This window comes from Mobula hypostoma, chromosome 15 (genome assembly GCF_963921235.1).
Source record: "Mobula hypostoma chromosome 15, sMobHyp1.1, whole genome shotgun sequence".
Taxonomy (NCBI): Eukaryota; Metazoa; Chordata; class Chondrichthyes; order Myliobatiformes; family Myliobatidae; genus Mobula; species Mobula hypostoma.
The window spans coordinates 53,662,378-53,683,128 of NC_086111.1; the positions used below are offsets into that span (position 1 = coordinate 53,662,378).

The window sequence follows — 20,751 nt, forward strand, 5'->3', positions numbered from 1 at the left end:
AACTCCCTCTCACACTCTCTCTCTTTCTTTCTCTCTCTCTCACTCACTCACGTACTCCCTCACACTCACTCTCTTGCACTCATGCTCCCTCACATGCTCTGTCTCACTCTCTCACATACTTACTCTCCATCTCATACACTCTCTATCTCACATTCTCTCACACACAGTCTCACTCACTCGCTCTTACATATACACACTTTTACTCTCTCACACTTTGCTTTATCATGCACATTCTCACACACACACCCTCTTTCGCACACACATTTGCACACTTGTGCACACGCACAGATGCACACACCCATTCTCATTCTGACACTCTGTCTGTGCAGAGAGTTGAACAGCCTGTCTGGCCTCAAGTCAGGAGTCATTTACTATTAGCAGGAAAACTGGTGGTTTTGTCTTCAAAAGTGCAAGGAGTTCAGCATTCCTTCTGGCGAGGAACAGTCTCAGGCTCGTGGGATCTGCTTCTGGGGCTGAACCAAGGTAAGTTTTGGGCTGAACATCCCTCGAAATGGACATGAGAGGGAAAGAAGCTGTAATCCCCACCTCACACCCGTGTCCCTGGGCCAATAGTGCTGAGTGACACCTGTACTCGCTTCCTGATCCTTGCTGAAGTATAGTAGCTGACAGCTGAGGACGAACAGCAGTATCAACGCAGCTCCATTCTCAGCAGGTACAAAATGTTTTTTAAAAGTGTAAGCATTGATCGAGCTTAAACCCATTTTCTTCCTTTGTAATTAGAAATAAATATGCTTGATGATATTTGCAAAACACATTTATTAATTTGAAAGTCAATATTTCATTTGTTGCAATACTTCAGCTTCAATGTCTTGAAGTGTTTCCTTCAATTTAGGTAGGACTTTACTTGTGAATAAACAATTAATTTGTGTCTGTTCTAAAATGGAACATCTGATGCCAAACCAGAGTCCTTTCTATAAAATAATGAAAATGGTGTCCCGATTGTACAAATGAATACTGAGAATGAGAAGATGCTGAAGAATTTGTTATATAGGTATTTGACCTCTTCACCCAAGCCGTGCTGAGTGGTATCTGTAAATCGCAAAGAATTCATTGAAGTCCTGCTCCATTGAAAATAAAGAGAGGTTTTCAGATTTTGCTGCTTTGCAATAATAAAAGTCAAGCAATCTGAACATATGCACCAGTGGGTGCACAAAAGCAACTTTGAGCTATTAAATAGCTCATTATGTAGCTTTTAATCCAGTCACATGGGAAACTACGAACTGTAACAACAGCTCATGAAATGTGAAACTATGGGAACAGCTGAGTAAATGCAAACACATTCTGATTTTAGAAAGCTGATAATATTAAAGATAACTGAAAGACCACTTCTGTTGTAGTTAAATTGCAAATAGCTTGGATTTTTAATGAAAATAATGTAGGATGTCATGTAAGCAGTTTTGTTTTTAAAAGGTGCAGCTTTACAATGTACTTCAATATTTGAGCCCTGTGCACAGTTATCTGTTGTCTGCAACAGTCCAGTGGTGTAAACAGCGCAGCATTGCAATGGCCCATCCATTACTAAAGGTATGGTTTTCTGTGCTTGCTTTATTGGCAACAAAAGCATAACATGTGCTTGCAGATGGAAGCAGTTTTGTTTTTTTCTTTGACTGCTGTCAAAGCTGAGCAGCTTATCCTGCCCATACAGGACAGTGAAGCTGTTAATGTGCTCACTGGCCCATACAGACCTTCCCAGGCACTGCAAGAAGGTGTGTATACTAGCATTATGCTAGTACACCATAACATTGTAACAACCACGCAATGCAGCTTTGCAGAGCAAAACTTGGGCTACCGTAAAACTATTTTCTACAAAATGCCCAAGACTTGAAGTACACATTGTGAACAGTTTCCTGATGAAATCATTGTCTGTTTTTATGAACAAATAAGGTGGAGATGGCAAACACAAGGCCGAAGAATTGCAGAAATTCTATGATTCTGTAGTTCTAGGAACATAATAGAGAGAGAATCCTACCCAGATTCATACTGCCTGACATTACATGTGCAAGTTGATGTATGTCCTTAAGTATTTATTTATTTATTTTATATAACAACCGACTTATTGATCGCGTGTTGAATCTGTCAACAAGAAATAATAGCATTGTTTTAACCCCTGACATTCACAGGATAAGTCCTTGCTGAACTTATACAACAGAATTTATACTTCTGCCTCCTGACACCAATATTGATAGCCAAAGGAAACACTTTCTGTATACCCACAAATTATCAGGCTTCTCAAGATGAATACAGTTATTTTGGTGTACCAAAGGCTTAAAAGAATGTGCAATGTTACAAGAAATGCTGTTGAGCTAACGATTGCCAATTTAATCTGGGAAGTAAATAACTTCAAAATTGTGTCTGTTTTACTTGATATGATCTAAAAGAAAGAACAGCTTGCCAGAGCAAAAGTAGCCATCAGCTATTTCAAGGTTATTTTTACAATTTCAGCAGACTCGAAGCTTCATGCAGTAGAGTAAGTCCGGCCTCGTCCAACTTTAACCTCCTCAGCGCTCACTCATCGAACTTCATAAATGAATAGATGTTTAAATGAAATTAAATGTTACTCTTATAGTATGCTGCACTCACAATGGGAAGTCTTTTCGCACTTCCCATCACTTGAAGAGGGTGAAAGCTGCCCACTGGGAGAGCAGCATGATGTTGTAATAAAGTTTTTGTTTTGGTTAACTGCTTGACTCAGCACTGAATTTGGAAGAGTACTAGTACTGGACCTAGCTGTTGATATTACCACATTATTATGTGTTATTTTAAGGTATCATAACACTCTAAAAACAAGGACAGGAATAAGCACTGTGGAGTGAGTAAATCATATGTGATTTTAAAACGCCAAACGGGTCACATAAGAAAGTGCAGTGGATACTGGTGTAAAAATTAACAAAAAATTTTGCCCTGACGAAGAGTCTCGGCCTGAAACGTCGACTGTGCCTCTTCCTATAGATACTCCCTGGCCTGCTGCGTTCACCAGCATTTTTTATGTGTGTTGCTTGAATTTCCAGCATCTGCAGATTTCCTCGTGTTTGCGTTAACAAAAAAATTGTTAGTTTTCTTTGAATTAGTCCTTTTAAAAGTTAGAATTATGGATTTTTTGTTATTAAGAATTATATGCCATTAAGATTTTAATTGTTACCAGTAAGCAAAATACTGGTTTGTGATTGTGAATGTTATTTTTGTCTAACTGTACACTCTAGTTCCCAAATGAGCAGGCACTTGATTCAGTGTCACTTTCCTCCCTCATCTAGGAGCAATAAGCCTGTCAGTCTCATTGCAGGAATTGTGCCGAGATTATTAACAGTGAATCATTAATTAAGAAGCTCCCTATCAGATCTTCAGTTGAAAACAAATGTTTCATGGAAAATTTACAGTACGGAAAGAGGACATTTTCGCCCACTGTATTTCTGCTACTTTGAAAATAAAAAGAGCTTCCCAGAAGATCTAACCTTCCAGCTCTTGATACGTTGTGGGGCAGGTCACAGTTTATCAAGTGCATCCATTCACCAGCTGGGTTTGTGTTTCAGCCACTCTTTCGGGCAGGGAGTTCTAGCTCCCACCACCCAGTCTTGCGATTCTTCCTCCCTCTCTAATCTTTGCTCTAGTTACTTTAGATCATTGCCAGAGATCAAATGCTTCATCTCAAGTTCGAGTTCAAGATTCTTATTCAACCATGCATATGTATACAGCTAAGGGAAACATGGTTCCTCTGGGGCCAAGGTGCAAAACACAGCATGCATGATCACACACAACACATAGAGTACGATCCAGCACATAGAGTCACAAAATAATATTAGCACAAGTCCCTGAGTCGCATGGCCTGCAGATTGACAAGTTGACATAGAGTGTGAGGTGCATGTTTATGTAAGACAGTATAATGTTACTGGCACTATTATAAAGAAAAACAAGCAGTAGTATAAATATTTGAAACAGCAGCAATAAAAGATGAAAAGTGACCAGTACAGGGTGAGTGTATGGGGAGTGGGGAGGGTAGGAGCAGGGCATACATGTGTGCTGGGTGGAAGCAGGGTGTTAAAAAGTCTATGTGCAATGAACCAGAATTGATTAGAGAGCTTAAGATAAAAGAACCTTAGGGGTAAGTGATCATAATATGATTGAATTCACCCTGAAATTTGAGAAGCAGAAGCTAAAGTCAGATGTATCAGTATTATAGTGGAGTAAAGGAAATTACAGAGGCACGAGAGAGGATTTGGCCAGAACTGGTTAGAGAAGGACACTGGCTGGGATGATGGCAGAGCAGCAATGGCTGGAATTTCTGGAAGCAATTTGGAAAGCACAGGATATATATACATCCTAAAGAGGTAGAAGTATTCTAAAGGCAAGATGACACAACTGTGGCTAACAAGAGAAGTCCAAGCCAAGATTAGTGGGAAGTTAGAGGATTGGGAAGCTTTGAAGTATCAACAGAAGGCAACTAAGAAGTCATTAAAAAGGTAAAGATGGAATACGAAAGTAATCTAGCCAATAATATTAAAAGGGATATCAAAAGTTTCTTCAGATACATGAAGTGTAAAAAAGAGGTGAGAGTGGATATTAGACCACTGGATAACGCTGCTGAATAGGTAGTAATAAGGGTAAAAGAAATGGCGGACAAACCAAGTGAGAATTTTCACCGATCTTCACTGTGGAAGACACTATCAGTATAGTGGCAGTTCCAGGTGTCAGACATCATGAAGTGTGTGAAGTTACCATTACAAAGGAGAAAGTTCTTGGGAAACTGAAAGGTCTGAAAGTAGATAGGTCACCTGAACCAGGTGGTACACACCACAGGGGTCTGAAAGAGGTGGCTGAAGAGATGGAGGTGGCATTAGTAATGATCTTTCAAGAATAACTAGATTCTGGAATGGATCTGGAAAACTGGAAAATTGCAAATGTCACTCCACCCTTCAAGAAGGGAGGGAAGCAGAAGAAAGGAAATTATAGGCCTGTTAGTCTGACCTCAATGGTTGGGAAGATATTGTTGATTGTTAAGGATGTGGTTTACGAATACCTGGAGGCACATGATAAAATAGGCCATAGCCAGCATGGTTTCCTCAAGGGAAAATCTTGCCTGACATATCTGTTGAAATTCTTTGAGGAAATAACAAGCAGGATAAACAAAGGAGAATCTGTTGATGTTGTGATAGTTGGATTTTCAGAAGGCCTTTGCCAAGATGCCACACATGAGGCTGCTTTACAAGCTACAAGCCCTTGGTATTACAGAAAAGATTCTAGCATGGATAAAGCAGTGGCTAATTGGCAGGAGGCGAAGAGTGTGAATAAAGGGTGCCCTTTTTAGTTGGCTGCCAGTGACTAGTGGTATTCCACAGAAGGTCTGTGTTGTGACTGATTGTTTCTTTTAAGAATCGTTGCCACAGGCAACTGTGGAAGCCAAGTCTTTAGGTATATTTAAGGTAGAGGTTGATATGTGATTGGTCAAGGCATGAAGGGATACAGGGAGAAGGCAGGAGATTTGAGCTGAGAGGAAAAATGGATCAGCCATGATGAAATGGTAGAGCAGATTCGATGATACAAATGACCTAATATCTTATGGTCTTATGGTCAACATAAATTTGTGTGCGGTGAGTCATGTCTAACCAATTGTATAGCTTTTCAAGGAAGTTACCAGGACAGTTGATGAAGGGAAGGCAGTGGATGTTGTCTACATGCACTTTATCAAGCTGTTTGACAAAGTTCTACATTGGGAGGTTGGTCAAGACGGTTCAGTTGCTTGGCATTGAGGATAAGGTAGTAAATTGGATTAACCATTGGGTTCGTGGGAGAAGCTAGAGAATGGTAGTAAATGGTTGCCTCTTTGACTGGAGTCCCATGACTAGTGGTGTGCTGCATGGTGCAGTCACGAGTCTGTTGTTGCAATACTCCAGTCCTCCAGGATGGCCAATCAGCCATACAGTGCAAGAAATTAGAAGGTAAAAATCAGGGAATGAAAATGGGTGGAGTTTGGGAACTAAGAATAAATGCAAGGTTACAATGCAGAGTTAATGAGAGCGTAGAATGAATGCAATTTAGGAAACGAATGAGCTATAATTTATGGAGACCATAGGATAGGTATAATAGGTATTTGGAAGTTATACCTATATCAATGAGCTGAATAATAATATAGTAAGCTGGATCAGCAAATTTGTGGATGACATCAAAATTGGAGGCATAGTAGACAGTGAGGAAGGCTATTAAAGCTTGCAGCAGGATCTGGACCAGCTGGAAAAATGATAAATAAATTAAATTAGTTTTAGAATTGTAATCAATTTTTTAATCATTTACTGTGCATCAGAAGATAGAAATGAAGTCTCTCGTGTTGATATGTTATTCAAGGTTCAAGGTATATTTATCATCAAAGTATGTATGCAGTATACAACTCTGAGATTCATCTTCTCCAGACAGCCATGAAACAAAGAAAACCATGGAACCATTCAAAGAAAGGCATCAACTCCCCAACGCACAAAACAAAACAAATCACGCAAATGGCAGCAAGAACATCAAACCCCCACCCCACCCACGCACTAAAAAACAAATTGCATTGGCCATCTGCAATCCATAGAAGTTGCTGGAATTTTTATCCATCCCTCCAGCATTGACTTTCCAAAGTTATACCTGTCCTATGGTCTCCATAAAATATAGCTCATTCGTTTCCTAAATTGCATTCGTTCTACTCTCTCATTAACTCTGCATTGTAACCTTGCATTTATTCTTAGTTCCCAAACTCCACCTATTTTCATTCCCTGATTTTTAATTTCTAATTTCTTACACTGTATGGCTGATTGGCCATCCTGGAGGACTGGAGTATCGCAAATGCCATGCCTTTTTTCAAGAAGGGAAGTATGGATAATCAAAGAATTATGGATGAATGATCCACACATCTGTGATTGTGAAGATACTGGAGAGAATACTTAGGGACAGATTGTATGCACATTTGGAAAGGCATGGCCTGCTAGGGACAAACAACATGACTTTGTGTGATGCGACTCATGCTTTACAAACTTGATAGACTTTTCTGAGGAGGTGACAAAAGTGCTTGATGAAGGTAAAGCAATAGATATTGTTTGACATTAACTTTAGTAAGACATTGTATAAGGACTTTCATGGTAGGCTGATATGGAAGATAAAGATTCATGGGATTCAGCATGAATTACAAGTTTGGGTTCAGAATAGGAATGAAAGGCCGTAATTCTGGCTGAAGGCCTGTAACTGATGGTATGCACAAAGATAAATTCTATAACCTCTGTTGTTTGAGATATATGTAAATGATTTGGATGAAAATGCAGATGGGTAGATTAGATTAGCAAATTTGCAGATGGTACTAAGATTAGTGGAGTTGTTGACAGTGTAAAGGACTATCAAAGTATATAGTGAGATATAGAACAGTTACAGATGTGGGAAGAGAAGTGGCAGATGAAATTTAATCTGGGCAAGTGTGAGGTGTTGCACTTTGGGAGATCAAATAAAAGGATGCAATTAATGGTAGATCCGTTAATAGCACTGAAGTACAGAAGGATCTTAGGGTCCAAGTCTATGGTTCAGTAGTAGGTTTGTTGAGTAGGAAAATCATGCTCAGCTTTATAAAACTTCAGTCAGACCACACTTGGAGTATTGTGTGCAGTTCTGGTAGTCCCAACATGAAAAGGTTATGGACACTATTAAGAAAGATTGGACCAAATTAGGTTGTTCTCCCTAGTGTCGGAGCATGAGGGAAGACCTGATAAAGATTTTTAAAGTTAGGAGAAGCATCAATAGGTTATACAGTCATAATCTTTTCCCTAGGGTAAAGATCTCAAACACATAGAGGACATGCTTTTAAGATTAGAGCAGGGAGGTTTAAAGGTGATGTGACAGGTAAGTTTTTTTACACAGTGGTAGGTACCTGGAATGGGTTACCACAATAGTTGTGGAAACTGGTAGTTTGGGCAAGTTTATAGGCTTTTAGATAGAAGGGAATGGAGGGATATACGTCATATACAGGAATAGTATATTTTCTATAAATTAGTGCAACGTTGTGGGCTGACTGGCCTAACTGCACTGTACTCTTCTATGTTGTATTTCAAATTGCTTCTCATTATTTTACTGTCAGCGTTGTCTCAATTGGTAGCATTCTTATCTTTTGAGCCAATGTGTCTGGGGCTCGTCCCATTCCTGAGGCTTGAGCACAAATCTGGAGGATGCTCCTAGACAGTGCTCAGCTGGGACATTAAACTAATGCCTTATCTGCCGTCTCAGGTAAATGTAAAAGATCACCAGATATTATTGCAAGAAGTGGTAGCACTGACAGTATTTTTCCCCTCAGTCAACATTTCAAAACAGATCATCATGATACTGTTTGCAGGAATTTATTTTACAAATATTGATGGCAGCATTTCTTACTTTACATAAAGACAACAATGCAAAAGTTAGTCAATGACTATTCATTAAGACATTTTGAACAAAATATGAAAGTCACTATGTTAGATTATGAGAACAATCAGTCCTCTTTTATTGTTATTTAGAAATGCATATATAAGCTGCAATATAAATTTTATTTCTTCTCTGTATAGTTTTGCTAAATCTACCCTCAGTCTTTCCACTACATTCTTTAATGGAACAATTCAGCTGCATAGAGCATTCAAAGATTTTTAAAATTTAAATTAAAAAAAGGAAGGAACATTTGTGTTTCTGCAGCACCTTTTATAGCCCTTACAGGTCTCACAAAGTACATTATTAGCTATTGCAATATTTTTTAAAGTTAAGTCATTTGTAGGAACAGCTAGATCCATTTGCCTGTAACAGGTTCCCAATGATATAGTGTAAGTAGTAAGCAGGTGGTCATGCTTGGTAATATTGTGTGAGATGTAGACGTAGCAATGTACCAAATAACTCCCTCACTAATCTTCAGACCACCACTATGCAATCTTATATGATCATCCGATGCCTTGTTCGACATCTCATAGAGTGCAAGAGTGCAATACTCCTGCAGTACTCCACCTGACTCTCAGTCTAGATATTAGTGCTTCATTCTTGAGTGAAACATCGACCCAAACATCTTGATTCAGAAGCAAGAATTCTGTCACCTGAGCCATAGATGACAATATGCACTGTTGCTTTCATCTGAAAAACATAAAATTCTCTTGCCCTTTTCTCTGAAGATATTTACTCGTATTTATCATTTCCAGGTAATTATGCGTTGTAGTCCCTGTGTTACTGTGCCGATTCATCCCTCAGTACATATACATTGTTTTCACTCCCAAAATAATGAATTGAATTGAATTGACTTTATTACTTACATTCTTCATATACATGAGTAAAAATCTTTACATTACATCTCTGTCTAAATGTGCAATTTATAGTAATTTATAAAAAATAGTATGTACAACAGGACAGTCAATATTTGAAAGAAATACAATTGTATCAGCATGTATTAATCAGTCTGAAGGCCTGGTGGAAGATGAAGGCCTGTTGGTCCTGGCTTTTATGTTGCAGTACTGTTTCTCAGGTGGGAGCAGCTGGAACAGTTTGTGGTTGGGGTGACTCGGGTCCCAATGATCCCTCGGGCCCTTTTTACACACCAGTCTTTGTAAATGTCCTGAATAGAGGGAAATTCACATCTATGGATATTGAATTTACAAATTATTTGGTCACTCTGAGAACATATTTCTTCCAGAAGCATTATTACTGTTATTGTCATGGTTAGCAAAACTAACATTTGTATGCTGTCAAAAAGTTTCAAAGACATGTTTCTTACATCTAAGTCCAGATCATATGTAGGCCAAGTACTAATCTAGGGTGTCATCCTTCAGACGCTACTTAACGTGATGCCACATGCACTTCTGTAAAGTTTCATTCCGTGGGCCAATTTTATGTTTCCATTGTTACATTTATTTCTTTTGCTATTGACCTGAATTTATTCAGCCAGAACTCTGCTTGCCGTTGGGTTTTCTTGCTTTTTCTGGATGCAATGACATTGACTTGCTACCCAAAGCTATTCCGATTCTAAATCTTGAGTTTGACATTGAACTACAGTGTTGTATAGATAAATCAAAACAACCCTATGAGCTTTTTTTAATGTATTTGATCACAAGATGTGGAAAGTGCGAACAAGGCTATCGTTTATACTCTATTCAATCATTGCTCTTGACTGTGAGACTTGTTTGGCCATTCCAGTGGCCAATTAACCACAACCACATTGATACATGTAAAACAGACTGGTAAAGGATGGGAGAGTTCCATCTCTAAAGGATGCTGATGAGTTAGAGGCTTCTTACAACAATTTGGTGGTTTCATGGTCACCATGATTTCAGATTTTTAATTCCAAATTTAGTTCTCTTGCTGCTGTGATTAGGTTTCAACTTGTATCTCCAGATCAGTAATCCAGGCATTTGGATGTCAGTTGCAACACTATGCTACCATTGCACTTTTTATCTAAATGGTCATGCTTCCTTCAAAACCTATGGAAATGCCTTTCTCAGATATTCATTGTTTTTTCTTGATTAACCTTTGCGTTTCTAATTGATTTTATCTTAAGTTATAGACTTTAATAGTATGTCAATATCGGCTTTGTATCACAGACTTCAATCTGATAAAGCCTACATCCAATTTATTCTTCAGTCCTTTCTTGATCAAAAGTTACGGTGGCCTAACAAACACGAGCAAATCTGCAGATGTTGGAAATCATAACAACACTCACAAAATGCTGAATGAACTCAGCAGGCCAGGCAGCATCTATGGAAAAGAGCAAACAGTCGACATTTCAGCCAAGACCCGGGGAAACGTGGACTGTTTACTCTTTTCCTAGATGCTGCCTTGCCTGCTGAGTTACTCCAGCATTTTGTGTGTGTTGTTATGATGGCCTATCCATTCAAAACATGCTTTTTAATGAGGCAATTTTCTGCACATAATGATGCGCACTCATATCACATACAGTATTCTGGTTATCTTTGATACAGGTGTCCCCTGCTTTTCGAATGTTCGCTTTATGAAACCTCGCTATTACGAAAGACCTACATTAGTTACCTGTTTTCGCGAACAGAAGGTGTTTTCACTGTTACGAAAAAAAGTGCGCAAAAAAAGCAGCGCGCGCCCCGAGCAGCCAAGCTCATCTCCCGGAACTGCATTCTCGCCGGCATTGCTTAAACACGTGCCTGTGAGCAGCCGTTAGCAAGATGAGTTCTAAGGTATCGGAAAAGCCTAAAAGCTCGTAAGGGTCTTACATTTAGCTTAAAACTAGACATAATTTAAGCGTTTCGATCGTGGTGAACAAAGTAAGGACAAAGTGAGTTTGGCTTGTGGAAGTTGACAAAGATGATGTTGAAGAGGTTTTGGCATCCCATGACCAAGAACTGATAGATGAAGAGCTGATGCAGTTGGAAGAGGAAAGGATAACAATCAAAACTGAATGCAGTAGTGAACAGACCGAAAGTGAAGTCGTCCAGGAACTGAATGTGAAGCAACTGCATGAGATGGTAGAAAACTGCGCGAGGCTAGCAGTCAAGCATACTGTCGTTTTTCAAGCCTTCCACATCAGCCACAGCAGACGACGAACCTCGACCTTCGACATCAAGGCAGGCAGACATAAAGGAAGATAACCTGCCTGCCCTGATGGAAACAGACGACGATGAGATGACACCCCAGTGTCCCACCGCCCCAACCCCCGGGCCGCGGACCGATACATTGCCGCGGAGAACGCAGCGGTAGCCAGGACGCACCCAGCATTTCTTTAAGAAAAAAGCCATAATAAACAAGCTAATTAATTAGGTGCCACCCGGCATGTAAATGTTGGCCCAGATCAGAGGTGATTGCTGATTATGATGCCCTTCCAGATTAATTAGAACATAGATAATTACAACCCACGATGTTGTGCTGAACATACTCCAAGATCAAAATAACTCTTCCCTCGTCCATAGCCCTCTATTTGTCTATCATCCATGTGCCTAAGAGTTTCTTAAATATCCCTAATGTGTCCGCTGCTAACACTACCCCTGGCAGTACATCCATCACCCAACGTTAAAAAAAAAAGTTATATCTGACATCCCTCCTATACTTCCCTTCAGTCACCTCAAAATTATGCCTCCTTTGTATTTGCCATTCCCGCTCTGGGTAAAAGTTAAGTTTCTGGCTGTCAACTCAATCTATACTTTTCTTGTACAACTCCATCAAGTTACCTCTCATCCTCTTTCCAAAGAGAAGAGTTCTAGCTCTCTCAGCCTACACCCATAAGGCATGCCCTCTAAACCAGGCACCATCCTTGTAAATCTCCTTTGCACCGGCTCTAAAGCTTCCACATCCTTCCTATAATGAGGCGACCAGAACTGAGCACAGTAATCCACGTGTGGTCTAATCAGGGTTTTATAGAGCTGCAACATTACATCATGGCTGTTAAACTTAATCCCCCGACTAATGAAAGCCAACACACCATACACCTTCTTAACAGACCTATCAACTTGCGCTACAACTTTGAGAGATCTATGGACAGGGATCCCAAGATCCCCCTGTTAATCCACAATGCTATGAATCATGTCATTAATCCTGTATTCTGCCTTCAAATTCGACCTTCCAAAGTGAATCACTCCACAACTGTTCAGAACTACAGTGGATTCTGGTTAATTGGGGCAGCCATTTATATGGGACAACTCTTAATGAACTAAAACTGATTGAGAAAATTGCCGGGATTCCCTTCATTTATTTGGTTCACTATGCCACTTAATTTGGACAGGAGACTGTTACCAGTCAATTATGTGGCTGTTAGACACTACACCATGCTCAGAGTGAACAGTTTTTAAATAATCTCACTTGTGTATAGTGTGTTCAAAAAGCAGTCGTTTTCGTCACTGATAGTTGAAAAGTAACAAGCAACGGTTTCGCTCATGCAGTTTCAAGCATTCAGGCTCAGAGATGCCAGAAACGGCCAGATGTGAAAATGAAACTATTTCTCTACTTCAACAAGTTAGGAATTACAAAGAGTTTGAAGGTATTGACTATCATCTTGAACGTTACAATGAAAGTAAGGATTTGGAGGATGCAGTCATCAATGGCATTTGTATGAAAGCAATCGATTATCTGCACCAGGTGTCTGCACTGATTTTGCTCATTGCGTACACTGAGTGAATTCCTCCGTCGATAAGTATTAGGAATTAGTACACAGTTTTAAGATACTGTAGTATTATTGGCAGTGTTCTAATTTGTTGTGTATTTCATTTAAGTACATAATTTGTTACTCAGTTAAGCAGTAGTTTGTCTTTTTTAATATCTTTTTAACTATTTCCAATTGGCTAATTGGGGCAACGGCTAATTGGGACAGCTGCTTATTTGGGCCAAAACATATTTGTCCCAGTTAACTGGAATCCACTGTATTGGTTTCCATTGTTTACAATCTTAAAACTATGAACCATAACATTAGAAAGTTAACATTGAAAATAACTAATAAAAGCTTGAGATTGCTGTTTTAAAAAATCCTTTCTGTTGTACTCTGCTATAAGGTACCACATAAAGAAAGGATAGTTATATTAAGAAATTGAGCATTTAAATGAAGATCTGACCCAGAATGATGCATTTGAACAAGTGGTAAAGATGGTAAATATATTACATAGACAAGTTGATTTTTTTTAGCCTAAAGGGGAATGTCATGAAAAACAAAATAGTTTCCGTTTAATCCTTCTCTTTTCCTGTCCAAAGAACCACAGTTGTACTAGTGTTGTCTTTGCTATTATTAAAGCAGGATTATTGCCCTCATACTTTCAGTGAACCAAGGCATTAGACCCCTACTGTCATTAAAGCAAACATTCATAAATATACTGGGAATATTGGTTGCTGATTGTCCATGACCACGCACTAGATTTCTCTCCTGCATTGACCAGTAATTGAGCCTGAGGGTATACTCAAACAGTGACTGCATTAGTTTCTGGCAGTGGCAAAGAAATTATTTCTCCCCCTTGGTTTCAAGTTCCCCCTAGTGTATAATAATGCTTGTTATAACACCCTCAGCACACTCTTTCAATTCACTTGAGGCAATACTCTTATTATTTCTGACACTTTTCTACTGTGAAACAGATATTAAATTAAGTATTGAAGCTTAGTTGAGAATTTGAGGATTGCTGAATAGAATTTTAAAATTATCCATGGTATCCTGGAAGGAATGCTGTTGCATGAAATTGTCTGCAAGTTATTAAATGCCCTGTTTGTCTGTGCTAATTGATGGAGAAGATTGTATAGAAGTGTTCATGTTTCATACTGATGCTTAACCTGCTTGTAAAGTTATTTACTGAAAGTAAAAATAAAATCTGATTAAATATTCTGCACTGAGCCTACAAACTAAGCCAAGTGAAACATTTAAGATCTCCTCTTGAATGAGGATTTAAGAGTTTATAAGTTGTTCAAATTTTCTTTGCCAGTTGAAATGAATGCACTTTTAAAAATGGGAAATGCCCATCAATTCAAGGTCAAATTTTATTGTCTTCTGCTAATTACCCTGGTGAAAATGGAACACCTTCCTGAAATATTGCAGTCTATCTGCTGAAGGTATTCTCACAAGAATGTTTACATCTTGCCAAGTCAGGATGGTGTGTGTCCATGGGCCAGTGGTTGGAAAGGAAATATGGAAAGGCGTGTGGGGTATTACAGGTATACTTGTTTCTGTGCTGTGCCATGGCTTTGGAAGATGCTATCGGAGCACCTTGAATAGCCGAGTTGCATTTTCTGGATGGAATATACTGCAGCCATAGCGGAAGTTAATATTTCAGGTGTATAAAGTGCTAATAGAGAAAGCTGCTTTGTTCTGAATGTTGTTGGAAGTACAGTCAGGCGGGCAAGTAGAGAACATTTCCTCACAGTCCTGATTTATGCCTTGTATCGGGGTAGAAAGACTGGGATGAAAAGAAGTGATTCTGCAACTCTGGATGCCTAGTCTCGAACCTGTGCCTGGAACTACAGAATATAGTCGTACAGTACAGAAACAGCTGAGTCTGCTGTACACTGGTTTTGTTGTTTAACTCACTTGTGGTTCTGTATCACAGCTCACCCGAGTGGTAGCTTATTTTTGGGTTACCCTGGTGTTGCTCACAGATTGCCCCTGTACAGACCTTATTGAACCACGGTTCATCTTCTGGCTTCCTTGTAATGGCAGATTGAGAGATATGCCGGGTCATGAGGTTGATGTCCAGGTTTGAACTGCCAGGTCTGTTCATCGTCTGTCCCATTTAATGCAGTAGTAATACCACACAATGGAGAATGTCTGCAGTGTAGAGACTTCCCTTTTGTCTTCGTATGGACGGTGTGTGCTTGTCATTTCTACCATGCTGTCATAGACAGATAGATCTGCAGTAGATAAAATAGTGAGGATGATGTTAAGGAGCTTTATCTCTTATGTCTTTGATTGATCAATACTTGTCATAGGCTGTGACCTACAGCTTCAAAACTTAGACAGTTCGCCTATTATGGTGCTACTAAGCTACCTGTAGCTATATTTAAAGTAGCAAAGGTGCAGAATACTCACTGTCCCCCAAACAGTAAATATTCTGCGACCTTGCTGCTTTAAGGGTTTTTGCAAGTGCTTTTCAGCATCATGGAGTGCTGATTCAGCAGCTCAGAGAGGATGCTCAGTTATAATCAAGACGATATCTCCTTGCCCATGTTTAACCTGACGCTTTGAAATCGGGGATTAAACCTGAGAGCTCACAGGGCAACTCCCCCCTTTCTGTATACCCGTGTAGTACCACTTCTGGAGGTTTGTCCTGTTGGCAGAACAGAATGTACTCAGGGGCTCTGATGGAGCAGGCAGGCATGTTGTTTATAAGATACGATTCCCTGAGTATGACTGCCAGGCTATTACTTGACTAGTCTGATGGATAGTTCTTCCAATTTAGACACCATTCCTAGAAGTTTGCAGATGATTTTGCAAAGTTGACTGGGCAGGAAGTGAGGTGTATGAGTATGATGTCTAAAATGCTCATGTAAAATACATTTATAAAGCTAGTGTAAACCACATTTATTAAACATAAAAAGAGTGCTATATCTTTCAAAATGGTCTGATATTTCAAACTATTTCGTAGTCAATGATGGTCTTTCAGAAGTGGTGACCATGGTAAACCAGAGAAAATGGAGCCAATTATACAGAGCAACGTCTCATAATGGGATAAATGTTCAGGAATTACAGTACGTTTCAATTGTGTTAGTCTTGATATAAATGTTGGCTGGTACTACAGGAACACTTCCTTGCCTTTGTTTGATTAATGTCATGGGGTTTTTTTATATACAGTTAAGAGGATAGATAAATGATTTGTTTGGGTAAGGTTTTGTTTAATTTCTCGCCCAAGATAACACTGCTTTCTTGATCCTGTTGCAAAATGTCAGCCTATATTACATTCTGGGATTTCTGGCATAAAACTTGAATACGGATCTATCCCAGGTTGTTATGGGTAGATAAGCAATGAATAGCTCAGTCCCTGAGAAGATTTGTGCATCTTTGTTAGCAGTATATGAGGTTTCAGAAAACTGCAGAATAGTTCATGTTGTTCCTTTCTTTAAGGGCATTAGGATTAAGGGAGGTAACTACACTTTTTGCATCAGAGACTGGGAAATTTTTGGAGAAAATTCTAAGGGATAAGACTTATGTACATTCGGAATGGCTGATTAGGGATAATCACCATGATTTTATGCAAGCAAAATCTTGTCTAACTAATTTGATTGAGTTTGATGAGGAGATAACTAAGAAAAGTGATAAGGACAGGACAATTACTTTTGTCCACATGCAAGGTCCATCATGGTAGGATGGTCCAGTAGTTTAAAGCAGATGGGATCCAAGGTGAGATGGCTAATTGGAAGCAAAATTGCCTTATTAATAGAAGGCAAAAGGATGTTTTTCTGATTGGAATTCGGTGACCAGTGGTATATTGCAGAGAATATTGTTTGAACTCATTTTCTTTGTAGTATATACTAATATTTAGATGTGAATACCAGAGGTTGGATCATTAAGTTTGTGGAAGACATGAAAATTGATGGTGATGTGGATAATGAGAAAAATTGTCCAATTCTACAGTAGGATATACAACAGATGGAAAGCTATGTGGAGCTTTGGCAGATTTAGTCCTAACAAGTATGAGGTGATGCAATTTGGCAGGTCAGAAAGGCGGGATATATGCAGTGGATGGGAGGGCACTAAGAAATGTTGATAAGCAGAGGAATGTTGAAGTTTAAGTCCTTAGTTCTCAGGAAGTTGCAACACAGGTAAATAAGGTAGTGAAGAAAGCACTTGGTGTACTTGCCTTCAAAAGTCAGGGATATGAATATGAAAGTTGGGAGCTATGTTGCAACTTTACTGGTTAGACCACACTTGAAGTATTCTGTAAAATTCTGGCGACCACACTGTAGGAAGGAAGTGGTTGCTTTGGATAAACTGCAGAGAAATCTAGTCGTACTGAAGGTTTTTTGCTATCTGCAGAGATTGGATTGTCTGGATTTGTATTCTCGAGAGCAAAGGAGACTGAAAGGTGACAAGATAGAAGTATATGAAGTTATAAGGGAGATATTTAAAGTAGGTGATCAGGATGTTTTATTTCCCCCATGGTAAGGGTTTCAAAAACAAAAAGGTATAGGCTTAAAGTGAAAGAGTAGTTGATATCTGGAACTGACTGCCAGAGATGTGGTGAAACCATATACAATCACTATGTGTAAATGGTATTTAGGTAGGCACTAAAGTAAGCATACCGTAAGACCATAAGATATAGTAGAAGAATTAGGCCATTTGGCCCATCGGGTGCTCTGCCATTTCACCATTGCTAATCCATTTCCCTCTCAGCCCCAATCTCCTCCCTTCTTCCTGTAACTCTTCAAGCCCTGACTAATCAATAATCTATCAACCTCTGCCTTAATTATATCCAATGACGTGAACTACATAGCTGCCTGGGTCAATGGATTCCATAGATTCACCACTTTCTGGCTGAAGCAATTCCATCATCGGTTCTAAATGGACTTCCCTCTATCCTGAGGCTGTGTCTTCTGGTCCTATTTTTTGTGTGTGCCATACTCTGCCAGAGCCTCAGCGACCACTTTTTCAAGTGGTTATCTTGGAGGAAAGATCCTGTGAGTGGCCCCCCACGTCCTTCTCACAGCGCAAGTTTTTTTTTACGAGGCCGAGTTGCGAGCTCAACACTCAATCTGGCACGGATGGAAAGTGTGCCCGGGAGCTGCCCGACTGGATTCAAACTCGGGAACCTTCGCTCCGGAGTCTGGCGCTGATGTCACTGCGCCACCAGCCGGTCCGATACTCCACCACTATTGGAAACAACCTCTGCATATCCACTTTATCGAGGCCTTTCACCATTCGACAGTTTGCAGTGAAATCCCCCTTTATTCTTCTGAATTCCAGTGAGTATCGGCCCAGACCCATCAAATGCTCCTCATGTGGTAAGGGTAAACCTTCTTTGAACCCTCTCCAATATCAGCACACCCTTTCATAAATAAGGCGCCCAAAACTGCTCACAATACTCCAAGTGAGGCCTCACCAGTGCCTTATAAAGCCTCAATATTACATCCTTGCTTTCATATTCTAGTCCTCTTAAAATGAATGCTAACATTTAAAGGATAAGGGATACAGATCTAACGCAGGCAAGTGGGTTTAATGCAGATGGCCAAAAGAATCAGTGTGGACTTGGGCTGAAGAGGCCATTTCTCGACTCTATGACCTTGAGATGAAATGAGTCCATGTCAAGAACATGGAAGGAGCTGTCACCAAATCTACAGTTGGTCTTACATTGCATCCAGTTTTGATTTCCCAGAAGAAGAATTGGGTGTAGAGTAAAACAGGTTTCTGTACACCCCTCGGACTGTTTTGATGTGCAGGGTTGAGTAAATTTTACCCCCAGCTGAATCAAAGATCGACATATTAGTAATCCACTGAGGCTGAAACAAGCAAACAAAAGGAAGAATCAGATCTCTACAACACCAGGAATACCAAATGTGTTTTATGATGAATGAAAAGTAATAACTAATGCAATAGAATGTATGGCAGTTGATTTTTCACACCGGGGTACCACACACAAATTAAGTAAAGGCCAGATAATTTATTTTGATTAGGTTTGCATAATAATTACTTTTCAGGATACTGCTGTTCCTCACTTTAAACTTCCTTTTTAACTTAGTTGTCCTCACAAGCAGAAACCTCATCTTCTACCTCCGTTAATTAATAGGCCATGAAGACGATTTCAGTTGTTATATTCATACTGTATTTCCTGAAGCTCCATGCCCTTCTAATTGAATTTATTTCCTGCCACAGTTCCAAAGTCCCCTTCAGAGTCATAGAATTGTACAACCTGGAAACGGACATTACAACTCAATTCATCCTTACTGACCAGTAGGGACTCTTCCATATTAATTCAGTTTCTCAGTACTTGCCCTACAGACCTGTGATTCAAGTGGTCATCTATAAACTTATTATATGCAGTCAACAACCCCGCTTCATCTACTCCATTAGGCAGCACATTCCAAATAGTTACCATCCTCTAGGTGAAGAAGGTCCACCTCATCCAAATCTCTGCTCCTTATCTTGAATCTATGCCCTCTAGTTTTATCTAGCATTCATGTGCAGTCTACCTGCCTAAACCTCTCATAATCTTATGTATACCAATCATGACCCCTCTTAACATCCTCCACTCCAGGAAGAACAGACCTAACCTCCAAGCTCTCCTCTTAAATTAAATGCTTCCTCCCAGGAAGTGTCCTTCTCAATCTCCCCGGCACCCTCTCCAGCACTACCACATTCTTTTTATAGCATGGTCACCAGAATGGCATGCAGTACTCTAATTGAAGTCAGACTAAGATTTTATGCATTTCAAACACAGCTTCCTCACTTCTGTATTTGATGCTCTAGTTAATGATGGCTAGTTTTCTGTATGCCTACCTGACCATGTTTTGTACCTATGCTGCCACCTTGCAAGATCTATTGTCTTGTTCTCAAAGTTACTTTTCTTTCTCGATACTTTCTATGATTCCACCATTCATGGTGTATATCCTAACATTTTTTTTCCATTTATTTGAAATATATGGAGTTATGGTGGCTGTCTCCAAAATGATCACCCCATTGACACTCCTACCACTTGACTGATGATATTCCCATGGTAATGTTCAGGAATGCTCCTTCATTCATTGTCTTATCTACCCACTGTGTCAAAAAGCTTTCCTGAACACATCTCAAAAATTCCACCCCCCTGTACCTTTTAACTCAGTCCCCAGTCATATGTGGAAACTTGAAATGCCCCAGTATGATTACCCTATTTATATAGTGTCTCTCTGATATCTGCTTACATAGCTGTTCCAAAGTCATTAATGACATTCTATATTATTGTGACAAAGTTCCCCTTCTCACGTGTCTCCCAAGAATCTATCCTTAGATGCCTATTTTGCATCACATGGTTATGCTTGTCATAAACATCATTTATCCTCATATTAAACATAACCTATGTTGGTGGATTATGTTGAAGGTCTACACCATCACTAACTATCTATCATCTTTAAATTGTCATATTACTTTTCTGATATTCAGTGCTAACTATTGGAAACACTGAAGCTTTTGGGCCAGATACAATCAACAATCCATGAGTCTGAGAGGGGTATGTATACACAGTGCCGAAGTAGAGATTGAACTGGATGTTGGACATAAACACAACTTCTCTATCCTTGGACTAGACACTTGAGTCCAAAGATGTCCCACAATGACCTAACTTGAGGAATGGGTATAGTTACATGCAGGATGCGGTA

General features: G+C 39.5%; 1 protein-coding gene across 3 annotated transcripts in view; it reads left to right on the top strand.

Annotated features, from left to right (window-relative positions):
* Positions 1-20,751, top strand: part of LOC134356860 (ERC protein 2) — an 878,083-nt gene that overhangs the window by 782,105 nt on the left and 75,227 nt on the right. The window lies entirely within an intron of this gene.